The 25,357-nt window shown below is 46.3% G+C and overlaps 1 pseudogene; it reads left to right on the top strand.

Annotated features, from left to right (window-relative positions):
• Positions 1 to 22,844, top strand: part of LOC138493032 (deubiquitinating protein VCPIP1 pseudogene) — a 30,499-nt pseudogene extending 7,655 nt beyond the window's left edge.
• Positions 22,845 to 25,357: the final 2,513 nt, after the last annotated feature.

Here is a 25,357-nt window from a genome sequence, read left to right as displayed (position 1 = left end):
TTCACTCCTGATGGGGGTAGCTGTCAAGCAAAATCAAGTTCCTTAAGCCAGACTTTCAGCTAACTGTCATGTTTTTTTTTTTGCTTTTTAAATTAACTTGCAATTTTACACATGCAGCTAGAATGCTGATTCTAAGTGCAAAACTATGACATTTCAACAGTTACAAAGGCATGTGACACCAAACATAGGTCACTCATTTATCTAAACATTTTCGATTTTAGTGTCTTTAAATCCAGTGCAACTTAAACTGCTGACTCCATAGCAGTTTTGTTATAAGCATTGTTTTGGGCTCTTCATTTCCCAGATTTTGTAAGCACACAAAACTCCATTCTGCCAAATGTCTGCTGGTGTTCAGTGAATATTTTGCACATGTTGCAATGTTTGAAAATAGGCATTTTGAGCCTGCCTTCAGAGAAACACAGGGTGGTTTTAAAACGCCGGCTTTTGGATAGTGGTGAGTACTGGTACTGCACCCATTTTTGGGATTTAAGAAATGAATTCCCCACAATTCTAGGTTGCATTTGGCAATCAGCATTGCCATTCCCAATGGTTTCAGACTACTGTGCGGGTAGTCCAATGGTGGTTTTAGGCGCTTTGAAGCTAACCGGCGCTACTGTTTGTCCTTTGGCAACCCATTTCCCTCATGGCAACCCGGCCTTTCATTCTCGCACTGGTGGGTGGCAAGTGAGGCAACCATTTTGGTGTGCGCACAAACTGCGCAGCTTTCCTGGATTTCGGCGCAAATGTGGGTTTTCCGCCATCTTGAATTTTCTAAGCCCCCAGCACCAAATGTTGTAGCATGATAGCTTAAACGTGGGTCAGGACACCCAACAAGCCCCCCCACGCGACTGCACTTTGAATTTGGGTCGATGGGGAGTCACGTGCCCAAGGGTTTTGACCCACGCACCGGTCTGTCCGCATAATCTTCTTCCTACTCTGTAGATGGCACAGTTCAGCATCTTCTTCTCCATCCGGTACTGATCGATCGGTCCTCCTCGCCGGTCCTGATGGGAATATTGGGCGGTCCACTGGGCCCATTGGATCTTCGTTCCCGGTCTCCGGATCGTCCTCCTTGGCCCGTCTTCAGGTTTTCTTTCTCCTAGGACGACAAAGGAAGAGCGGCAATACCTACTCATAGACGTTTTTCCACCACTGTTGAGATAGTGGGGCAGCATATGCATTTCATCATAACGAAACATTACATTCTTTTTTGAAAAAAGAAAAACAGTATAACTAAGAGACAGTTTCATGCAAATCACAATATTTTAGAGACTAGATGTGGTATGTTTTAAGATTGGTACAGAATTAGTCTGAGACAGTACCCGCTAGGATTCCAGAGGATTCCTCCAGTTGTTGCAGATAGTGCCTGGGATGGCAACATTTCAACTTGTTTATGTGGACCCACTTATCTTCCCCCGCTGCCAAAGGACCTTTGGGGATGTGGATTTTGTAGGCCACAGGGGAGATCTTGTCGATGATCTCAAAGGGTCCCTTCAATGTAGGCAAAAATTTGCGCTGCTTGGCCTGGTTCCTTAGGAAGTTGTATAGATAGATCCGGTCTCCCACCTGATATTCCTTACTGGAAGTTTTCAGGTCATAATGGGTCTTCATGCTATCAGCTGATCTTTCTAGATTCCGCTGAGCATAAGCAAAAGCATGTTGGAGGTGTTTCCTTAAATTCTCTACATACTCATGGGTAGTGGAGGCATTTATCAGTGTCTGCTCTTGGGTCCTGTAGAGCAAATGCTGAGGAAGCACCATCTTGCGCCCAGTCATCAACTCAAATGGTGACATTTTGGTTGCAGATGAAGGGGTAGATCTGATGGCCATTAGGACCAGAGGTAATCGGATATCCCAACTTGGCCCAGAATCTGCCACAAACTTCTTTAATATGCTCACAATTGTCCGGTTATATCTCTCTACTGCCCCAGAAGAAGCTGGTCTATAAGCAATATGCAGCTTTCTCTTGACCCCCAGTATCTCCCACATCTTTGTCATTACTTCACTGGTGAAGTGGCTACCCCTGTCTGACTCAATCCTTTGAGGTAGACCAAAACGGGAAAAGATGTGGTTAATCATCAAGGCAGCTGCAGTTTCTGCCTTGCAATTTGGGGCTGGGAGACATTCCACCCACTTGGTAAACAAGCATGTCACAGTCAACATGTACTTATTCCCCCTAGCCGAGCGAATCACAGGGCCTACAAAGTCGATTTGTAAATCTGACCATGGCAGTGTCATTCCCCTCTTTTGTAAAGGCGCCCGGTGTGTGAGGGATGATGGCTGAAATTGTGCACACACAAGACACCCCTTCAAGTACTGGTCGAGGTCCTGCCCCATGTGTGGCCAGTATGCAACCTCTCTTAAGATTTCCAGTGTTGTGTGAAACCCCCTATTACCGGCAGTGGCCGCATCATGGGCGTGACTTAACATCAGGCTTCGGAAGGAGGTAGGAACCACCCACTGATCGTGGCCAGCTTTGGATTTCCTTACCAACAAACCGTCTTGGATCCGGAACATTTTTGGACATTTCATCAACACTCTTAGGTCCTCTTTCCCAATGTAATCGGTATCCGTCAGGGGAAAGTTCTCAGGGTCCTCAAGGTGCTGGTAAAATTTACCAATAATTGGATCCCCCTTCTGAGCGGTAATCAAATCAGCATCAGGGGTCTCCTTACTCCATTGTACAATTGAAAGGTCGTTGTGAGCATTTGTCTGGGACCTAGTGATGGCAGTGACCTGGATTTCCCCCAACAGGGACTCAATCTCAATTAGATCCCCTTGGATGGCCCCGGTTTTGGCCAGCTGATCAGCTAAGTCATTTCCAGTTTTGTCTGGTCCCTCTACTTTGGAATGACCCTTGATCTTTTTCCAATAGATGGTCATCTCATTCGAGGTGACCAAATCATCAATGTTTTGGATCAACTTCCCATGTTTCAAGGGTTTGTTGTTAGCACATAACATGCCTCTGGTTTTCCAATTAACCAGGTGCTCCACGAACCCGTTCCGTACATAATCCGAATCTGTGATTATGACCAGTTCGTGGAGTTGATGCTGGACAGCAGTGAGGATGGCCTGATGCACAGCCATCAATTCTGCCACCTGACTACTTCGGGGACCAATTTTGTATCCAGCGGAGGGTTCTGGGGACTCATTCACCCATGCATTCCCTACACCAGCCACTAGTTCTTTCTCCCCGTTGTTGTCAACATCGTAAGAGCATCCATCCACATAGACAGTGGGCATTCCCTCACACTTGTCTTCTTCAAAGACTTTGTGGGGGGAATTAAGGTATGCCTCCATGTTGTCCTTTATTTTTAGACTTTCGTCCTCGAGACAGTTTTCTCTGGCACAATCATGCAAGTCAGCCAGACCTTGCGCGAGGGGACTCTTCTTGTTTTGGCCATATCTGACCTCCACGGGAAAGCCTTGCATTGACAGAATCCAGGAAGTAATTCGGGAATTACTCACATTTCCGGCCCGGATTCTGTCACTTTGGAGATATTGCAGAGGCTGGTGTGGAGTCTCCACTATGATGTGTTCCCCCTGGATAAACGGGCGGTAATTCTTCAATGCCCACACCGTTGCCAGGAGTGCCTTCTCACAATCGTTGAATTTTTCCTCCACAGAGGATAAAGTTTTGCTCGCATAGGAGATTACTTTATTGACCTTGTCATGCTTTTGGTATAATACTGCCGTCAAGCACGTATTAGAGAACCCCGTCTCCAGGAAGAACTCCTTGTTTCTGACAGGGTAAGCTAGGCAAGGCGCTTGTGAGAGGCTTCTCTTGAGTTGTTTTACCGCCTCGGCTTGTTCTGGACCCCATTCCCACTTGACCCCCCCCTTCAGGAGATGAATCAAGGGTCTGGTGATCTCTGCGTAGCCCTCAATGAACTTTCTGCTGTAATTAGTCAGTCCAAGGAGGCTCCTTAGTTCCCGCAGAGTTGTGGGGTCTTTCAGTTTCTGAAGTGCTTCCACTTTCTTTTCCTGGGGACAGAGACCCTGAGGAGTAATCTCATGCCCCAAGAAATTAACACGGGTTCTACACCACTGTGCTTTCTGAAAGGAAAGTTTTGCTCCGGCGGCCCTCAACTGTGTCAGAACATAACGGATCTCCGCTATGTGTTCCTCCACAGATGAACTTTTGATGAGGACATCATCTACATAAGCCAGGTTACCCCTTGCACCCAGGTCGGGCATGGCCTTATGTAGGAAAATGTTGAATTCATTGCCGGAGTTGAGGTATCCGAAGGGAGTCCGGGTCCATGTATACTGCTGGCCGCCACAGGTAAAAGCCAGTTTGTATTGGTCCTCCCTACTGACAGGCACGGTCCAGTATCCATTGGTCAGGTCTATTGCAGTGAATACCTGTGACCCCTGGATCTGGGCCAGCCCTTGGTCAATGTAGGGAAGAGGCCATCGGGAAGTATGGACCCGTTTGTTGAGCTCCCTGAGGTCAGCGCAGAGTCTCCACTGGCCGTTTGGCTTCAATATTCCCAGCACCGGATTATTGAAGGTGCTGTGGACTGGACGGATGATTCCCCTGGACTCAAGGTTCTTAATTATTTCAGTAAGGGACTCCATTGATGCGAGAGGCAAGCGATATTGCTTCACAAACACAGGAGTCATGCCAGGGTCCGTGGGGATTGTTGTTGTGTGGATGTCGGTGCGACCACAGTCATATGAGTCTACCGCAAAGAGATCTTGGAAATCCAAGAAAACTTGTTTCAACTTTTGCTTTTGTTCCAGAGTCACACAGGCATCAGCTAGGTTGACTCTCTCTTCCACCATCTGCCTGAAGCCTGGAAAGACTTCTGGGTTGGCTATTTCAGCGGCCTCCTCCAGCTGGGTGGAGAAGTCCCTGGTCAGAGTGCTGATTTGGACTGGAGGCTTCAGGTGGGAAAGGCAGCCCTCATGGACCTGGAAAATCACCTCATCCCTCCTGAAGTCACAAGTCACATCTTCCTTGCCATAAGGGCAGGAAGTGTACACCAGGAAGTTCCCCCCATGCCGGGTAAAAATCCTGTCTGGTGTTGTATTGTCATCACTGTCACTGTCAACGCAGTCCTTGGGGATTGGCCCTAACAGTTCGTTACCTAAATCAATGGAAAAATGTCGGTCATCAACCGCCATTCCAATAATGGTGCCTGCGGCTAGAGTAATACTCTTTAAGTCGCTGTTATCCACCTCTATTGGAATGGTGTCATGTTCTATGTTGACTAATGGAGTTGGGTTTACCCCCAACCCTTGCTGTTGGAGAGAAGCATTTAGATGTATGTAAGCATCAGGGTTTTTCAATTCTTGTCCCCTTTTAACTCTCACTTCCAGGGAGAATTGTCGGGTCCTTTCTGGGATGGTGACTTCCTCTTTAACCTGAATTTCAACTGCACAAGGTAGCAATTGAGCTGACCTAAATGCTTTTTCTGGATCCTCAAAGCTCATGGGATTATCCGCTAATCGGGACCAAGCTTTGAAGTTTATTAGGTCCAAACTAATGGCAAAGCGATTGAGAATGTCACTGCCTAAGTAAAAGGCGGCAGGGACGTCTCGCACGACCCAACAATTGTGGACTATGCTCTTGTTGCCAATGGAGATTTTGAGCATACACCTGCTTGGCAGGAGATGTTTGGAATCAGGTGCTTCCAGGTCCATTTCCCATTTGTCTATCAGTTTGAAGGTGGGAATGGCTGGATCTTTTGGGAGTTGGCGAAACATGGCTTCGCTGATGAAGCTCTTACCGTTGTTCACACACACTTGAGCGAGAAAAGAGTCCTTCCCATCATTTAACTGAACAGGGATGAACAACTGCTCTCCAATTTGCTGAATATCAGCCAGGCTCTGAGCTGATTTCACATCTTTCTGGACTATAGGAGTGGGAGTTTCTGATTGTGGATTAGTATAGAATTTCAGAGTGTTTCCTTCCAGCGTGGAATACCACTTTAGACTGGAAGGAAGGTTGATTTTCAGAAATAGAGAGGACCCTGCATCACCAGTCTGTTGTCCTACTGCTATTACTGTCACGTCTGGAATTTGGCTATTCTGGAAGTGAAATTCTACTTGGTCAGATTTTTGTTCAACCATGTGGCAGGTGCCGTTTAAACTAACATGGTTAACACTCTGTTTTAATTTTATTGGTCGGCTAGTCTGGGTCCAGAGGACCTTGTTTACGCAATCTATTAGGGGTGACAACCTTCTCAGGAGGTCATTCCCTAGTAAACAAGGGGTGCCCTCTGGGGTCACAACTATGACCGGGTGTTTCAACTTATGTCGCCCAATTTTAATGTCCAAATCTGCCGTCCCCTCGACGGGAATTTCCTTCCCGTCAAAGTTCTGGAGTTGCCCAGGAAGAGAGGTGAGAGGAATTTGGTAATTCTCTCCCCTTCCTGCATTCAGTTCGTCAAAGGCCCTTCTGGACAGAAGGGTAGCTTGAGATCCAGTGTCCACCAGTGCCGAGATTGTACCCTGCCCCTGTACTTGTACCGGGGCATAATATCTTCCCTCCTTCTCCTCAAGGGGGCACAGATAATGTACATTTTTGGACAACTGGTGGGCTAATTTTCTGGTTTTGGACATCGCGAGAGAAGAATTTTGGGCAGAATTCTGTGGAGAGCCTTGGGAATCTGAAAGAAAAAGTTGGCAACTGGAGATCAGAGCCATTGTGGGTTCCCCTGGCTCCGGTTCTGGGCCGCCCCCCCTTTTTGGAGGCAGTCACCAGGATGGGTTTGAACCAGGGGATTTTCTTGCTGTTGGTTCTGGGATGAGATGGTGGGCGGCGGTAGCTCAGTCTCCACATCTCCCCAGTCTGGATTTGCATCCCTAGGGACCCATTTTTCTTTGGGAGGAGTTCCCCCCTCTCTGAAGGAGAAGATCCCTTTCCCAGGATCCTCTGAGGATCCCTCTCCCTCAAATTGGAAGATCTGTACCTCCTCCTCAAACTGAGTCTGTTTGGGTCTTTTGTTTCTCCTACCCCCCCTCTGCTCCTTAGGAGGCAGACCTTCAGGGGCAAGAGATTTTGTTTCCGGTTCCTGGGTTTCCAGGGGCTGTTTACAAGTGAGGAAGGAAACTTCCTCCAAGGCTTTACACCCCCCTTCCCTTTGTGCCTCCTCCCTGGGAACCGGTGAGTTATCGGGGTGCTGCCCCCGTCATTGTTCTGGAGCACCAGGTCCAGAGTTGGGTGCGTTCTGCGCCGGCATGCCGATCTGAGGGTTCTGCTGAGCCCTCAGTATGTGACCCAGATCCCGCGCCATGTTTTGAACCTGGCGCTCTAACTGGGAAACCCGCTCTGGCTGATACGGGGCCCTGTTTTCTCCCCTGGGCTGATCCCGGGAAGGGTAGCTGTCCCTCCTCTGGTAATACCCCGGGTTGGGAAGATTTGGGTACCCCTCCACCCTTGCCCTCCCCTCTCCCGGATTAGGTTGTCTGGGCTCAGGGAATTGGGGAAAGAAGGATGGATGATTTTGGGGTTGAAAGTCGGGAGGATATCTGGGGAAAAAGTTCTGCCCAGGGTTTGGAGAGTTTCTGCCCTCCGGTGGGAAGTTAGAAGGGAAGTTCCCTGGGTTAGGTGCTTGGCTGGATCCCCCCCCTTGGGCTGGAGGAGTCCACACATAACCCAGGATGGGTCTGTTTCCCTTGTAACGGGGACTTACATAATCAGGAGAGCGGGGGACCCCATTTGTGGGGCTGCCTCCCTGGCTCCCTGTCTGTGACTGGCCCGAGGACCTTCTGGGCCTAGCATTATTAGGTGCAGGTAGGTTTTTAGGCCCCCCCATCTCCAAATCTAAAACGGGGGTGACCTTTACCTCTGCCACCTTGGCAGCAGCAGGGGTGGTGTTGGCTTTGGGGTTTTTCTGGGCATTACTTTTGCTATCTACCGGTTTCTGCACCTCATAGATCCGGGTAGCCTGTTCAATGACCCAGTCTAAAGATCTTTTCTCGTGAAAATCCCTCACGAGCTGGGTCATTATGTATTTGGGCAAGGCATGAAAAAACGTATTAATGAACTCTCTACTATCTGTGCGCACCCTTCTGGTGGTTTGCGCAAAAGCACGTTTCAGTTCTTGCACAAATTCTTGTGGGGCCTGATCCTCCCCACATTGCAAATTGTAGGCTGCCTTGCAAGCCTCTTGAGGATTTCTGTGAACAGAAAAATGTTTCAAGATGGCCGCCTTATAGGTGGACCATCTTAAATGATTTTGGTCCTCCAGCCCCGCAAAGAAACTGGAGTATTCCGGGGAGAAGGTCCACTTTACATATTGAATACAGCTTTGGCTGTCCTTCAAATGGAAAGTCTCCATCATTTGTTCAAACAACTCTAAGTGCTCCCAAACAGAATACTTAGCGTTCTTATGGTAAGGCGTGATGACGCTCCTGATCGCCTTAATCTGCTTTAAGGGGTCCTTAAGCAAGGCCCTTTTTGCCTTATTGGCCTTTTTGGTTCGGGTAACCCTTGTCCATTCATCCTCGGACTCAGAGGCACTGCTCCCAGAGGTTCCCGTCTGTTCTTCCAGGTTTTCCCGGATTCTGCGAGCCTGGGAATGGCTGGCAGAATGTGGGGACCTGGTCTCCTGTGTCCTGCGCAGTTCAGAGGAGTCTTCAGATTCCTCCTTGCTGCCAGGATTTGATGGGTTCCCCCCCACTGACCTAACTGGGCAGAGGTTTTCAGGATGCCCTTAAGGGGCCTACTCTCCTGGGGTTCCCCACTGAACTGTACTGTACTTGGGTGCCCATACCCGGATGCCCACCCCTCCATTCCTGGGTGGTACTGGCCTATGAGCCCCATACTCTTAGCTGGATAGTAATCTGCCATCCCTGTGGCCCTGTGCTCACGTGCGCCAGGGGACATGGGGGTGGCAGAGTCCAGGGACTGAGAGGTATGAGGGCCTCTGGTACTAGGGCTCCTGAGGTTATGCTCCGGAGTTTCCATTTCCCAGCGAACCTCATCTCTATCCGCCCCTGCTCCCTGTTGCAATGCAAGAGCCTGCATTTGTGCCTTCAGTTCCTCAGTTAAGGCCTTACTAGACTCTATCAGTCTCTCCTGCATCGCTACCTGTTGTTGGAGCCTATCATTGTGTTGACAGAGGGCCTCATTTTCCCTCTGTGCTTACTGGTTGGTCCTGGAGAACTGGGCCAGTCTTTGCTGCAGGAGGTTTACCTCCTGAGCTGTGTCCCTATTGGCCTGCTCCTTTCTTGCTAGAGCATCCTCCACCCTCCTGGTGTGCTCTAACAAGTTCTGGTTTTCTTTTTGGAGGTCACCCAGCCCCTGGAGGGCCAGGTGATTTTCTTCCATTTTCCTTTTTAAATGGCAGACTTCCTGGCCTATGGCGTCTCTTTCCTGACTAAGGGCCTGCATTTGTGCCGCCAGGTCGTCCCTCTGCCTTTGGAAGGCACCAGCTTTCTGGCGCTCCTGATCAAACTCTGCCTGGGTATCCAGGTCTTTCAGAATCAGTTTATTGCTCTCCTCTTTCTCTCTATCTAGCTGGCTTTGCAGGGTGATTACCTGCTCCGCGCATGCCCTGTTGAAATTGATCTGTTGCTCCAACTTTTTCTGGTTCTGCAGTAAGGAGTCCAAACTGTCTTGGTGCTCCTTCTGCAGGGCCAGAAATCTGGTATCCTGGTCTGTCTTTTCCTGTTGTAGGATGCCCATATCCTCTTTTATTTTAATGATGTACTGCCTGATGTCATTTTCTGACTCCTGGCTCCCCTGCAGCCTCTGCTCAGAAGAGACCAGGTCAGATTGGACCTTCTCTAACACCACCTGTTGCCTATTTGCCAGATTTTGGCTTTCAGCACATCTATCCTGCATGTCTCCCATATATAGGTACAGGTATGCTGCTATCCTGGCAATCTTATTGTGTTCCTCTTTGGCTTTAGGAGCCATATATAGTTCACTCAGGGCCACATGTAATGGACCCTGATCTCTCCATAAGTCTGACCCTGTTTCAGTGACCTGTCGCGTGATGGCCTGCAACCAGGCATCCTGGCCCTGCTCAGCCCATTCACCTCTCACAAATAGTTTATGTAAGAAGTGCTCTCTGGCTATTTTCATATCTACCAAGGTCGTCATTCTAGAGATTGGTCTCTGTCCTGACTTACAGAAGTTAGTATTTTATTTTTGCAGAACAGAACTTTTCTTGGAGTGTCCCTTTTGAGGAATGCTTCACAGCGTAATGCAGCGTGGTGATCCGACCGGATGTATGTATCCCGTCAGTTAGCACACTGTATTAAGCTGCACAAGTGGTATTCTAACCCAAACGTCCGGCCGAGCCCCCAGTTTGTAAGAGGATTCAATTCAACACTACAGCTAAGTCAACGCCTAGTCTATAATACTGAATGAAAACCCTTATTGATATATCTTTATGTCCAGTTCATGCGTTCTGGATGACTACCCCTATATAACACCCCTCTCTTGGAATCCCCCTGACCCCACTGAGCCAAGAAGTAGTTCTGTTTTGTAAGTTAAAAGGTTTATTTGATAATTTAAACAATAGATATATATATGTCACACCTTATAATAAATTAATAATTGAATATCACACTTAATCTGATATGATAAAGATTAACAACGGAGAATCTGGCACTAACACGCTTCTCTATAATCAATAAGGAGTTGACATGAAATGGATAATGTAGCACAGTGGTAAATAGGTACAGAAGTATAATGTGGTAGAGAATGCTTTATAGGGTTCAAGGAAATGCAAGGTTGAATGAATGAAATGCAGTATAGAAAATACTCAATATGATTTCAACAAAACAATGTAATCACTTTTCTCTGGCAATCCCCTCCCCCCCTTGATACAATGCAAGGAAGTGGAAGGAAGCACACAGTTCTCAGAAATGCAATCAACTGTAATTCAGTTCACCCCAGCAAGCTTAGACTACAGAAGTTTGAAAACACAGGCCCAAATTGCTTCTATATGTGCTGGCAATTCAGTGAAAAGTATGCTGAAATGCTTTTGATTCCCTCTAGAGGTTCAGGGTGAGTGGTATCTAGTTAATATTAGCTCAGGCTCACTCTTGCAATGATTCAGGAATGATTAGCAGGTTAAACGAATTTCTGGCAAAGGGAAGGCAAGCAGCTTCTGTTTTCACACGTGGAGAAATTTGCAAATCGTGGTAAAATTCACGGATGCGCCGAGCGCTATTACAGAGGAACCGCAAGGAGTATCATGATCCTTTTGGGGTCCTAGGAAAGCCTAGGATCTCAGCTTCCAAATGAAAGTTACTGCAAGTCTCTAAGACAAACGGTCGCGGAGATATGAGCGATTTTGTGAAGGTCGTTTTTCAGATTTGAAATTTTAAAAGCTCAAAATGACAAGTGACAGATTTTTCAGCTAGAATGACAGGTGACAGATTTGGAGCTATCAGGCAGTTCTACTTAGGTTAAATAGATTGAATTAGATGAATTTAAACTAAGAGCTTTGGTTTGGTACAGTTTGACGGTACTCACAAGAGATGTTAAACAGGAAGGCGGCTTTGTCACGATCTGGTCAACAGGTCTGGACTTCGGACGGTCTCTGGGCACAGCGTCTGGTCTCTGGAACTGCTCACAGCATCGGGGTCAGCACTCTGGATACAATGGCCTGGTCTCTGCTAGGCACCGGTTCTCTGGGTCGGGTCCTGCCTTCTCTTTGGATATTTCTGTCACCGGGTTCTTGCAAAAGTTCTTGGCAAAATTCAGACGGCTCGCCCGGCTGTCTGAAGAGTTCAGTTGCAAAAATATTTTGAGGCCTGCTGACAAATACTCTTGCTGGCAGTGGCCTTTCTGGTTAAGGTTCTGAAGTCTCTGTTTATCTTGGAGTCTAAGTGTTGGCTCTTTGAAGTTTGATGGAGGTAAGTATGGATTTTTCCGGCAGAGCTTCCAGCGGCAGATGGAATTGAAGGTCTCTACCTAAGTTTCAGTGGTCCATTTATATGTTCTGCAAGTGGGTGTGTGTGTTGGTCATAACTAAACTTGCCCCTCTCACTTGTCATTGGTCCAGCTTTCATTCCTCACTTGATTGGGGAAGGAACTGTGAGTCAGAGTGATGTCATTTTATGGCTTGCAGATAGGACACTCCCCTGTCAGATTGCACATATTCTATATTTGATAACAAAAGACATATTTCACAGTTACACAGTTGCTTGAAATTACATATACATGGTGTGGCTGAATTTAGCCATGTCTCTGTCCAAATCTGCTGTTTCTAAGAGCTTGCATTCAGAAATGGCACATAATTGACTTTTCAACTGATTTTTCAATTTCTGACATTGACCCAACTTTACATACATGTGCGCAGGGAGTATGGACATTAACTGATGAAGTTTCAGATTTTTAACATGCATACATTTAGAGTAATATCCACTTTTCCGCTAACACCCCCCTGAACATACCACCGGTTCTAAAAACCTCTTAAACTGTGGGCAGAAAAATCACAAGAATTATGGTATCATTTATAAAATTTTCACAGGTCCGCACCATGAGTTATTCATCTTTTTCTAAACAATATTCTGGCTACAAAGGGGTGTGGTTTCCCAGGTCACATGGTGGAAATACTGGTTTATCCAGTTCTGCCAAGCCAGCTTGCTCTCACAGGCAGTGCCCCTCCCAGCTTCTGCCAAGAGGAAGCTACATTTTACGACCGCTGTAATAAAACCTTTGCCTGAGTCAAGACAGGCTTTGTTCAGAGCTCCTGTAGAGCACAGGTAATTCAATTATCAGATAGATGGCATATCCTTAGTGTGGCCAGCAAAAGGTAGATTGGCCTGGGAACACAGTTGTGACTCAAGTTTCACTCCTGATGGGGGTAGCTGTCAAGCAAAATCAAGTTCCTTAAGCCAGACTTTCAGCTAACTGTCATGTTTTTTTTTTGCTTTTTAAATTAACTTGCAATTTTACACATGCAGCTAGAATGCTGATTCTAAGTGCAAAACTATGACATTTCAACAGTTACAAAGGCATGTGACACCAAACATAGGTCACTCATTTATCTAAACATTTTCGATTTTAGTGTCTTTAAATCCAGTGCAACTTAAACTGCTGACTCCATAGCAGTTTTGTTATAAGCATTGTTTTGGGCTCTTCATTTCCCAGATTTTGTAAGCACACAAAACTCCATTCTGCCAAATGTCTGCTGGTGTTCAGTGAATATTTTGCACATGTTGCAATGTTTGAAAATAGGCATTTTGAGCCTGCCTTCAGAGAAACACAGGGTGGTTTTAAAACGCCGGCTTTTGGATAGTGGTGAGTACTGGTACTGCACCCATTTTTGGGATTTAAGAAATGAATTCCCCACAATTCTAGGTTGCATTTGGCAATCAGCATTGCCATTCCAAATGGTTTCAGACTACTGTGCGGGTAGTCCAATGGTGGTTTTAGGCGCTTTGAAGCTAACCGGCGCTACTGTTTGTCCTTTGGCAACCCATTTCCCTCATGGCAACCCGGCCTTTCATTCTCGCACTGGTGGGTGGCAAGTGAGGCAACCATTTTGGTGTGCGCACAAACTGCGCAGCTTTCCTGGATTTCGGCGCACATGTGGGTTTTCCGCCATCTTGAATTTTCTAAGCCCCCAGCACCAAATGTTGTAGCATGATAGCTTAAACGTGGGTCAGGACACCCAACAACACTCAGGTTTGACTTTCAACTAAATGCAAAAATACACTCAGGTTTTACTTTTAAATTAAATGGTAGACCAGTAGTTAAGGAATTAAGAATGGTAATCAGATGGTAGAGGTGAGTATGGATAAAGCTTCAAATGAGTACATAACAGGGAGAGTTGAGAGTACTCTATGAGAAGGAAGTACAGGTAAGTCAAGAGGGAGGGAACTAACCCAAACAGAAAATGGTAAGAGAGTCATGGGATTCCAATAGTCCAGGGTAGCAGCCTCAGTGAGGGTTTGGCTGTTTCAGTAAACTCATGTTACAGCCTGTAAAGCAGACAGGAAGCTGACAGGGGCCTTAGAAGTGAGCCTTTGAACAACAGGCTGGCTCCACGCCTTCCGGTCCCACCAATCCGAATTAAAGATACAGGCATCAAATCATCAGGGCTAAAGGCAGCCAGCCAAGAATGCAATAGAAATCATGCAGCCGTGTTGGAATGGGTTAATGGAATGCTTTCCGGATTAAGCAAAATGGAGGTCAAAGGCTCTCAACAGAGCAAATCCGAAGCACAATGCAGTAATATGCTATGTGAAAAACACATGGTTCTGCACACTGCTTCTCAGAAACATCAATTAGATGCACAACAGAAAAGCACTTTCACTTCTTCAAAACGTTTGTTTCTTTACTTGCTTTACTTGCTTTCCTCCACTGCAGGGAGCAACATACCTGCAGTCAAAGACATGGCTCAGATGGGAGTAAGACCTCAGAGTTACGTGGCGGCTTTGACGTGCATGGAAGATGAGGCATTGAACAATCTGCGCTACACTGACTTGAATGCTTTGCAGATTGTCTAATCAACACGCCAAATTGGCGTTGGGATGTTTATACTATTTAATCTGCCAGATCCAACTGGTGATAATACATTGAAAGACTGGGGCTCTACTATGACTTCACCCAACCCAGGATCCAACCCCAGTGATTAATTCCCTGCAGTGTCCTTCCCACAGGTTGTTGCCAGCCACTAATTCCCATTTACTTCAGGGCTATGGTAGGCAGTCTGTTCTGCAAGGCCATTTCACTTCTCCTACTTGATGTTGAAGAATTCTCTTTTGCACACCCTTCATGACTGCAGGGAACCATCTTCCTTACCTAGGGTTTAAATAACAATGGGCCTCATCACGAGTTGGGTGGTAAGCCCTAAGCATGAATTCCACCGACTGTAAAACAGCCTGTGCTATTACAGCCGGTGATATCTGCGCCAATAATAGGAAGTGTCATTTGACAAGTCTGTGGACGGTGGTATTAGTACCGTAAACTGGTGCTAATACTACCAAAAACATGCACAATCAGCCCCAGCCTCCAGGTGGAGATAATTTAACACAAGTGGAATAAATGAAGCCACAGGTGATCCCAATCCACTCAAGAGGACAACATAAGGCATGCTCCTTCCCCTAACACAGTTCCCACCACCATGCAGCCACTATCCTTTGAGAGCTGGAACATGCAGCTGCTCATGCTGTGCTTTGAAGTAGAGAGGCAGGACAACCAGCCCAGGGGGCAGTGAGTACCGGAGGTGTGGGGGATGAGGTGGTAGAGAGCACAATCAAGGCGTGCACCAATCTCCAGGGTCAGGCTCTCACCGTGGACCCTCACTGACAGCCAGTTTGTCGCCCTGTACCGCCTCAACAGGGAGACCATAACTGAGCTGCTCACCACAATACAGGACAACATAGGGAGCAGGTTTAACATCCATACAGCTGGGCCCCCACTGCTAAAGCTAGTGTTTGTCCTACAATTCTTAGGAACTGGCACCTCCCAGCAGTCCATGGCCATGATGCATGGCATGGCACAGCCAACAATCTGTGCAGTCCTGACCAAGGTGATGGATGATCTCCTGTGGTATGTGTCACGCCACATCTCACTGCCAACCACCCCAGCACAGGTGCATGCCATGATGGCACATTTCTATGCCTTTGACCAAATGCCAAATATAATCGTAGCTTGGAATGTACCCATGTGCCGCTGGTGGCTCCCCAGACCCATGAAGCAGTGTACCGCATCAACACTACCACTCCTTGAGTGTGTAGGTGACCAGCGATCCTAACATGTATATCACCCACTGCTTTACCCACTACCCTGGTTCCACCCACAATGCCATGGTCCTACGGAACGGTACACTGCTTGGACACATGGAGAGGAACAGAGGACAATGAACATGGAAAGTGGGTGAGTGAAACTGTCAGCCTGCAGGCGCTGCGATGTACCTGACCAAATGAGGGGATGGGGGAATGAGAGAAACACCACAAAGCATGGCATGACAAGTGAATGGAAAATGTGGACCTGCCCACCTCCCACACCAAAGTCACAGTAAATAGCAGGGGACATGCACATGTCGGAAATACATGGATGGTGAATCCGATGAACACATACATTAGCATCTACAAACACACACATGACTACAGGTACCACAATGCAACTTGCATAATGCATCCCAATGACAAACAAAGAGCCACATCGCATCACTCAACATCAACCTTGCAGTGCCACAGCCAAGTACCCATGTAAACTCAGCCTGCAATGCTGGCCCACTGACCTCTGAAGCCTAGGGAGTACTGATAGGAAACCCTTCAGCCACATGCATGCAAGAAAAACACTGCCACAATACAGCGACCATGTCAGCTTCACAACGGAACCAACAGACACATTACGTTACATCCGCTGCAAGGGAACAGGTTGCATGTTAAGTGAATACATTGCTTGATACAAGTAACACAACATGGACAAAGATTGCAAAGAGACATGCCATGCAATGAAGCCCCAAATGCATGCACATGATGTATAATGCCCTGATGCCCTGATGCTGTGAAATGCCCCCCGCCCCCAATGCACTGTGGCGCAAGGATGTGCCTCTCTCCATGCAGGTGACTCTGGATACCCTCAGCTGCCCTCGCTCATGACACCTGTGCAGGATCCACAAACACCACAGGCCATTGCCTACTACCACACTCACAGCAGGACCTGTGTGTGCATAGAGTATACCTTTGGATTCCTGAAAGCCTGTTTCCATGGCTTGGACCGCACAGGGGGAGTCATGATGTCCTCACCTGAAAAAGAGGGACAAATAGTGCTTGTGTGTGTGATGCTGCACAATATCTGCCTCCAGTGGAATGTCCCTCTACTCCCTGATGTGGACATGCCACCCCCAGAGGATGAGGATGTGGTGCCTGTGGCACACATCACCAGAGAGCATGTCAGGGAAGGGAGACTGGCTTGCCAGGGAGTGATAGACAATTCATTCTGAGACATACACATGACACATGACATGCTCCACCATTTGACCCCCACTTTAATCATTAAACACAACCAAGGCACAATGAGGAATGTCCCACCACCAACAGCCCAGCACACTACCCCCCCACCACCAAGACCCCAGCACGCTATCCCCCTCCCCCTCCCCCTCCCACCACCAACACCCCAAAACATACACTGTAGGCAAAAGGTGTGTAAAAGTTACTTCTGTGGACTCTTCCCCCTCAGGACTTCCCCCAGTGATATGGGTCCCAAATGGTACTCTGACTGGTGCCTGGGTGTGCTGGGCTGGGGGTATTAACCCTGGCCCCCGGATGTGCTGCAGAGCAACTTAATTACTTAGATCAATAGGCTCCGAAAGGGCCAAGATCCCTCCAGTCATCTCCCTGACTCACTGCCCATACACTATCAGGGTGTCATTACTGTTATGTATATAGAACAAATATACATACAATATCACCCAACCTGCATTGGTTCTCATTTATCAGGCTGAGTTGGCCTTTCTGGGATTCGAACCTGCAACCTGAAGATCAGACACACAAACATTGCAGCAGTGAGCGCTCAACCCACTGAGCTATCTTACTGGATATAGCTATTTTACAGGTAATAGCAAAATGTGCAGTTACATGTCTGAATGTTCTCAAAGTAAGAAAGCAAATTAAACTCTGTAGTGGATACCATCAAACTGGTAACTGAGATTTAACAGCAGGCCAGTTCATTTGCAGGTCTGGTGCAAAGTTGGCCACATGTCAAGCATGTTTGGATCTACAATGAATATGTTGAGGTTTTCCACACCGACTTCTGAGCCTCTTGGTATTCAAGAAACACTCAATGCCAATAATAGGTGAAAGATTGTTCATATCATAAAGAGTGTGCCCTTTCTGAGACACGTGTTTCAGCATCACTTGTGCCTTTTTCAAATCAGGGCTTCGTTCCTTCACGTCATGGGTTAATTCCCCCTGAAAATTCACATGTTCCTTTCCATTCATCTTGCGTCAGCTTACTGTAGGCCGACGCAAGACGAATGGAAATGAACACGTGAATTTTCAGGGCGTGAATACCAAGTGGTGCAGAAGGCGGTGTGGAAACCCCAACCTATTCATTGTGTATGGAGTAGAGGAACTCCTTCTTTTTTCGGACGCATGCGAAACCAGCAGAAAACCTAAAGGTCAAATAAGGGCGCAGAAGTATAAAAAAAGTAGATATTCCCCAAGTCCTCAAACTTCTTTTTGGATGTTTGGATCTACTTTTCAGTACCATTAGGAGGGTTCATATCTCTGTTTTAAAGAATTTAGAGTAGCACAGGGAAAGCAGCGCACTGACATGGCATCCCATACTCCGGGCACTTGTTACCTCATACATGCAACCATCCTGAACATCATACCATGTAGTTTGGAAAGATAGACACACTACAGCAAAGGATTAGTTGTGGCACAATGATATCAAGGGCCACTTTATGTGCTATGGTCAAACATTTCTACACTGTACACAAGATTTTAGGCACAAGGATTTTGTCAAGTGAGCGAGGACATTGAGATGGAATCTATTGTGATTATAGTACCAAAAGCAACTGTACAAAAAACATGCTATAACTGCACGGTTGCGAAAAGCAAAATAAATAGTGTGCATTGTGTATTTGAGGTGTTAAGAACAGACTTAATCAGTGACTCACCCCACGAAGTCTGCCTGAAGCAAACATTTAATGAGTCTAGCAGTTATGGTATAGTTTTCCAGAAAGACAAATTATTTGTTGTTCCTATACTTTCTTATTTAGGATCATCACTGCTCAAAGTGTTACACTTGTGGAACACCCTCTTCTTTTAAGAGGCCTGGACCTGCTGCTGAAGAGATTTTCGATGGTAGCTCAGATCTCAGAGGACACTTTGAAATGGGTCTTCTCTTTTTTGGAACATAGGACCCAAGTAGTCAAACTTGGAGCTTTTTATTTCAATGATTTGCCTGGCCTTTGTGGAGTTCCTCAGGGCTCATCACTGTCCCCCTATATTATTTAAAATCTATCTTCGACCTCTGATGGAAATCTTTTCAAGATTTAATCTGGAGTACCATTCCTATGTGGACAACACGCACATTTATCTGTCCCGGAAGCAACAGACTGTGTTTTAGCTTGTGCCAATGCCATAACAAATGGGATGACGGAAAGCACACACCAGCTTAATTCTAACAAAACAGAGGTAATAGTGGTTGGCCCCAAAAAATGTTTGTAAGGAGTATCATGCCACGTATTCCTGTCCTGCCATCTTTGATGCAAACATTTCTCTTTACAGCAAAGTAAAAAACCTTAGTTGCCTTTGGCAGGCATCCTTGGAATATATATGCACAGGTCTCAGAGACAGTAAAATCTGTCTTCTATCAATTTAGGCTATTAAAACCTATACTACTCTTCATCCCAGAAATGGATCGGGCAGTGGTTAATTCTAGGCTGAACTGCTGTGGCACCCTTCTTTTGGGTGCCCCAGAAAGCCAATTATACCGTCTGCAGGTAATCCAGAATGCTGCTGTTAGATTGATTTCTAACCTTTTAAAACTTGCTGCTGTCTCCATACATCGGAGAAAACTGCACTGGCTGCCTTAAAGAAAAAGAATTGACTTTAGAACACTGTGTCTGATTTACAAATGTATACACAAATGGCACCCAAATACCTAATATGTAAAATTCAGCTTAATCAGCCCTCCTGAGTGCCGTGTTCATTCGGCTAAAATGTGTTGGTTGCCCCGCCCCCTCCTTACTACGCCTCCCAGGGGATTGCTGTTTCCCTATTAAAGGCTCTCATCTCTGGAACTGTCTCCCAGCTGAGAAACCTTTCTGTTTGTTTGGTTGAGGGACTCAGTGACTATACTTAAACTGAGCAATTACCATACACATCTGAGCCTAGATGCAGGATTCCTGCTTGGTTCCATAAGGATTTGCAGGTAATAAATGTCAGATCAAATCAAATCAGAAAGCCAGCCACTCCAGAAACAAGAGCCACATGGCGCTGGTCACAGGGGTCGCAAGGGAGACCTCAGGGGTAGCAAGAGAAACTTCACGGGTTGCAGGTGCGACCCCTGGTGACCCACAAATGATGTCCTTGGTGCTGAAATAATACTTGATAGGTCTCGCTGAGTATCATTCCTTTTGTGTTCAGGTTCTTTGGCGTCTTGGCTGTGGGAAGTATTTATACATGGCATAGTAGAGAAATGACATGCGCAATCGTGTTTTTGAAAATACGTGGCAGTCTCAATCGTTTGACCTGGTCAGGGTTCATCAATGCGTCTGCAATAATTCGGAATATGAAAGAGTGAAAATACCAAGTTAATCATTTTAAGTAGCTTCTTTGTGACACACTTGATGCAAAATGTCCATTTTGCTTACGGCACATGGCATTGGAAGGGTCGCTCACGTAGGCAGATTTCATGAATTCGTGTTTACTGTACTTTTACAGGTGCTTTTATGACAGATGCAATGTATATATGAATGGCAAATGTTTTTTTATGGATACCCAGAGGCTAGTAAGTTGCATCTACAGGCAGGCATACATCATGCTCATTTAACCTTAACTTTGTGAATCGCCCCTATATGGAAAATAAAATAACTGGACAAATTATCTCTGCAAACTGACATTATGAGACGCTCCGAGACAATGTTGAACTGCCTGTGGGATGTTGACAATAGCCAGTGAGTAGTGCTTGTATAGCTCTGAAAAAACACACACACACACACACACACACACACACGCATGCACGCACGCACGCACGCACACACACACACTCACACAATATGTTCAAAGATTGACAACCTAAGGAGTGTAATGCATGCATGCATCCTTCGGAGTGTGGGCAGGCCGAGGAAGCCAGTGCACGTGGCTGCTGCACTGGGAGGCCCTCTGGCAGCGCTGCAGCTGCTCGAGCCAGCATGCACATTAAACAAGCACACAGGCCATTACATTTACACCATAAAGCTCGACCTAGGCCCAGGGCAACGATCATTCCCTTCCATTGGTCTCCATGCAAAGATAATGCAGGCACTGGAGCATATCAACAGATAATAATAGCTACTTTGTAATACATTTAAGCGTCTCCTCGACTTGACCACTGAACAATTAATGGAGAACGAGAGTTGGACACATCTGCTCTCTGTACATGCACTACATGCAAGTAGGCCAGATAAACTACAACAATCGCCTGATATTCAAATGACTTAGACATAGATGAGAGTCTAAGTGCAAAATGTATATTAAATAGATACCATTTTTTCAATGAAATCCATTTCCAATAATCATCGTGTTTCTTGCGTTTGTTGTCTTTTACATGAGATTCAGTTTTTAGGTTGTAAAGAGCCATTCTGGCAGGTTTAATGCACAGCGACCTGATCATGTGAAATAACTATTAGATACATTGGTACAACATATGTTGCTGGTAATGACAGAGCTGGAGACAAACAGCTTTAATTATGTTGCTGAGTTAATTGGCAAACTTTGAGCACAGTATGCAAGTGGTGCAAACGCCGCGTCTAAGGTGCCGTTAATGCATGTGTGAGGGAAGAGCCCGGAAGAGCCCGGAGTGGCCAATTTCAAATTTAGAATCATGTGGGCGCCACAAGCGCCAGAAGTACTTGCTTTTCGGCTGATGGGATTGGTCAACAGCACCGTCGCCTGGGGGAAAATTCAACAATCTCGCCAAGAGCCCCCACGGCCATCTGCAGTCCAACAAGAACTATAGCGTTCCTCTTAACAACGTTGTATGTTCCTACGGTGTGCTAGTGCAAGATTTCATCCAGAGCCTCTTGAATGCCTGCTGTTGGTGCCACGCTGTGTTCTTGGTGAATCTTCCATCGTCTACCTGAACGTGACCGACCTAACACAAGGTCCACTGGGGAAAAGTATGGCTGTGTGTTCAAGAATTTTTGGGAACTGAAAGAGTACGACAACGTGCCGGGAGACTTCCCCATAGCACTGGAGTGGAATGGAAGGGTTGTTCGTGAGACAGTCTACTGGTTTCAGTACGAAACGGACGTAGCATTGAAAAACAATGTCTACGATGATTGTAATGAAGTTAGTGACCAGGCACTTTCTTGGTGAAATTGGGAGTGAAATTGTGGTCCAAAAAGTTGTCACTAGCATATTGCATCAAACTGCCAAGAAGAACCGAATTATTATATACTTGTCAAAATCGATGGCGCTCATGCTCCACGACTCTAGAGGATCTAGGACATGGACTGGAGGTGCAGAACCCCCTCCTAACAAAAATCCTGCTCACTAGACAGAAAGGCAAAACTCTGCACAAAGAGGAGCTGACTATTAGCAAAACTGAAAGAACAATACAGTAGAGTATCACAGAACAGGCATTGTTGATGCAGAAACGTAAGACCGATACTTTGAAACAAGAGCCCCGGTCTGGTTCACCTGCTATGATCCGTGATAGCCCTTCTCCCGCTCCCACTATGCCTACGAAGGCTGTATATTCCCCAACTGCTGTGAAAGAAAAGAAAATCTGAATGACAATGATGGTCTACAGGCCACACCATCCTAAAGCCGTCCACAGCATTTCTGGAATTACAGGAAGGAATTGTAAATAATTTGATATTTCCCTTATTTGCAAAGTATAAGTTGAGGATTCCCACCCAAAGAGCTGCTGCCCCCTAAGCATGGTATGGAAAATGAGGCTTCTCATTTGCAGCATGGCGATCGGATAACTATTGAAATAATAAAAGGTAAGGCGCACAACCTATCCAGTCTTCTTCATCCCATGCCATGAAACATGATGATGTTGCAGTGACAAACACTAGCTCTAACAAACTTCAAGTACAGATTGACAAGCTAATGTATTCACTGTGCCTGCTTGCCACACTAATGTGGACGATGTTTGGTCATATGCATAAGGTCTTCCTCATTTGTTCCAGCGAGGTAGAGTTTTCTACAACATAATGAAGAAAAACCCTTGGAACATTTTATTAAATCTCTAACTCAAATTAATTCCACTATCGAAAATCGCCCTATCCATTTAAATTTAATTGTGTTGGGAATTGCCTGCCTTAATTCTTTCCATTAAATTGTGGGGAAGTGGAAGCTGTGTAGATCTTTAGCGCATTGAAATGAAGTTAAATCAATGATTTCCCATATAAAAAATCACAGGATGAGTGTTGTTAGAGTTTGAAAGGAACAAAGTTCATGTCCCTTGTGTACAAGCTGGTATAGACAATAAAGTACTTGGGTGATACTACCTTTCTGAAACCTCTGTCTTCTGTACAGAAAGTGCTTATCCATAATGCCAAAATAAGCAACCCTAAAACGCTGCCATTCACTTGAATGTAGACATTGCAAATTAAATTTCCCATTTATTTACTTGCATCACAAAACGGTTTTGCCAAGGGCCTGCATTTCATGCAAATAAAAAAAGCCAAAACAATTTCTTTGTCATTGTTTCTATTTATCAAACCCTACCTTTTAATAAAAAGCCAAAATCAATGTTGCTGCTGTATTCCCACTGCCTGTACTTTGCCTTCATATTAAGGGGCCATATATAACTGGTGCATGGGGGTGGGGGTTGCTGGGAGAGAAGAGCCTTGTGGGAAACCAAGCAATCACTGGGGGTATTCAGATTTCATAATTGTTAATGTGCAAGAAATCCTCTGTGTGTGTTTGATGTACAGTCTTTACATTTTACCTGTGTGTTGTAATATCTGTAAGTTCATTAGAAATACAAGTCCGTCAATTGGTGCAAGTAATTTGAAATTGTGATATTGTTTAGTGCCACAGCGTTTGGTGGTTGATGTTTTGGTTGCTATTCTTCTTTGTCAAATCTTAAATATATATTCGTACTATACACAGGCCTGCTATTTAGCTCATTGTGGTACAGAGGGTAATTGCTGGGGTGGTTCAGAATTGGTAGGAGGCCTCACTAAAGTTCAATCTGTATAAGCGCTTTGGGTCAGTGCCACCTTGCGTTGGGGGGGTAGGAACTCCCTGAGTTGAAAGTGACGGCCTAATAAATTGTGACAATACCAATAGCTTATTTAGGTGTTAGTAACATCATTGGCCACCCCTTATCAAGTAGGCACACCTGGAACAACCTCTAACTATGTATTTTTGGCAGCTGTGTATGCCTCGGGCAGCACACACGGCACATACACACACGCACGCATACATACAGAGATTCACTTGGAGACACGTCTGGTGTGGTTGAGGTCCCGGCAGTAACTGCCGTTCAGGATCAATTTATTGTTAACGCGCATGTGTGAGCCCAAACGAGGCCCGCGCATGCGTACATGCTTATCCAACCGTAACATCCCTCCTTTTCTTTAAAACAGAAACAATCAACATAATGTAACATAACCTTGACTCAATGTGAGTCGCTCAACTCCCCTAAGTCCAAGATGTAGTCCTTGAATCTCACCGGTGGTGGCCGCTCTTGTCTAGTCGGGTACCGACTGCTACTCCCGTAGGTCGGCAGCAGTGTGACCTCATTAGGCATGGGTTCCTCTTGCCTGTTCGCCTCAGGGATACCTTCACTTGCTTCCGGCCCCAAAGTCTCTCCATGTGACCTTTCGCTGGGATTCAAGTCCACTTTCTTGAAAAAGGATTTGTTTCTTGTCACTGTTCCTCTTTCATTGGCCATGGTTATCATCAACCCTTTCACGTGGGTAACTGTCCAGGGTTGTGGCTCATATGTGAGTGACAATTTCCCCTTTGGGTGGCGGTTCTTGACCAGCACAGTATCGCCCACTGTTACCTCTTTTTCCTGTAGGCCTCTTCTCTCACTCTCCTTCTCGTTCCTGGTCACTCTTTCCTGTCAGACCCAGGCATCATCGATTACACCTGGCGCTCGGTCTTCCAGCTCCGGCAGGAATCCTCTTGGGCAGCGTCCGAATAGGGCTTCAGCTGGGGAAACTCCCGTGGAATGATGCTGGGTTATTCTATACTCTCTCAAGAACTCGAATAAGTTTCTCTTTAGTTCGCCCCCTCCATTTGCAGAGATCTGAAATATTTTGTTCAATGTTCTCATAAATCTCTCTGCTTCGCCATTCGCCCTGGGCCATAGAGGAGTCACCTTCCTGTGTTGTATCCTCTTCTCCTCCATGTACTTTGTGAACTGGCTCCCCATGAACGGAGGCCCATTGTCCGAGCACAAGATGGTCGGGAATCCGTGGGTCGCAATCATTTTCTCGAGGGCTAAGATTGTGTGATCACACGCAGTGGAGTCTACCAGCTCTATCTCGGGGTACCTTGACCACTGGTCCACGACAGCCAAGAAATACATCCCTCTGCCCGTTGAGCCAAAATCGGCATGCACCATTCCCCATGGGAGTTCACTTCTGTCCATAGACTTGATGGGGGGTGCCCTTTCTGCTGGACTTGCGGCCTGGCACGGCAAACATCTCCACACATTCTCCTCAACCCTGCTTCCAGGTTGGGAAACCACACCTTTGGCATCAACCTCGCCTTGGTTTTGGCAGAAACCTGGTGGCCTGTATGCGCC

The sequence above is a fragment of the Ambystoma mexicanum genome, chromosome 10 (assembly GCF_040938575.1).
Source record: "Ambystoma mexicanum isolate Mex_15411 chromosome 10, UKY_AmexF1_1, whole genome shotgun sequence".
Classification (NCBI taxonomy): domain Eukaryota; kingdom Metazoa; phylum Chordata; class Amphibia; order Caudata; family Ambystomatidae; genus Ambystoma; species Ambystoma mexicanum.
Note: the sequence above shows the minus strand (reverse complement) of the source record. Positions and strands in the feature narration are given on the sequence as shown.